Consider the following 1,259-nt stretch of genomic DNA (forward strand, 5'->3'; position numbering starts at 1 on the left):
GGAAATAATAAAGGATGGAAAGGATTTAGCGAGCAGAGGGGAACGATGCTGCCCTGCTGAGGAATGTATCCAGCGGATGTCGGTGTGTGCCATAGCTGTCCGGATCGGTGGATGTCATGGTTTGTCTTGCAAAAGGTACTTGCATCCTTTTCCGCTTTTGCTTCACGTCACAGCCGCGGACATACATGATGTACCGTTTTGGGATTTCATGTGGTAAACCAACACAGAGAATCCAGCATTGGGAATGAAGGAGAATGAGCTGCTGTTTTAATTGAAAGTTTTCTACAAGTCCCGTGGAGGCGCTCTGCTCAGACAACAGTAAGGTAAACCTTTGGGTGGGAGCCAGCGTTTATTTCACAGAAAACTAAACACACCAGCGCTGTCCTATCCACAGTGAAACATGGTGGTGGCGGCATCATGCTGTGGAGATATTTTCTCCAGAAGGGAGAATGGAGTCGGTCAGATACTGGAAGAAAACTTGTTGGAGGCAACAAAAAGCTTTGCATCAAGAGTGGAAGTTCGCCTTCCAGCATGACAGCAACGGTAAACGACTTCACTCTAGTGTTAAAACGGCCCAGTCAAAGTCCATTTGAGAGAGAATAGTTTCTTTCTCTGGACATGCAAAAAAAAAGAAAAGAAATCAGACTAATCTGATGTTTAAAGAAGCATTTGGGACACATTTAAGGATGTGTTTGTGTATCACATAAAGTCCCAGTAAAAGCGTTGAGGTTTGTGGTTGTGGCATAACAAAATGGAAAAAAGTTCAGCAGGTATGAATACCTCTGCAAGGCCCCATGCGACGCGTTTACGCATCTGCAGGAACTTCCATACAAACGATGCACATCAGAAGTGGAAGGGAAAAATGTGCTCTGACTGCAAACGCTTTATTTTTCCAGCAGTTTTATTTGTCTGCATAGTGTTTCGGACCTGTGGAAAGCTTGTCGTCGGTGGTGGGGAAGCGGAGAGGAGAGGAGAGCAGAGGAGAGGAGTGGAGTGGAGTTGAGCAAAAGTGCAGTTGTTTAAAAAGCCCTTTTCCTGCCTTTAGCCATTGTGCCTGAGACAGGGGTGTGTGGGGGGGAAACGGAGGGTCACGCTGAGAGCTCGTTTCTCCTGCCTGTCAGAACTCTATCTGGGATCCAGCCGGAACTAATCAACTCCAATAGGCCTCCCCATTACCCAGGGTGCAATGGGCCGCAGGCCGGAGGCTGGCCGGTGGGAAACAGAGAACAGGAGAAGGCAGAGATCCTCCCCCCCACCCC

Source organism: Poecilia reticulata, linkage group LG20 (genome assembly GCF_000633615.1).
Source record: "Poecilia reticulata strain Guanapo linkage group LG20, Guppy_female_1.0+MT, whole genome shotgun sequence".
NCBI classification, from domain to species: domain Eukaryota; kingdom Metazoa; phylum Chordata; class Actinopteri; order Cyprinodontiformes; family Poeciliidae; genus Poecilia; species Poecilia reticulata.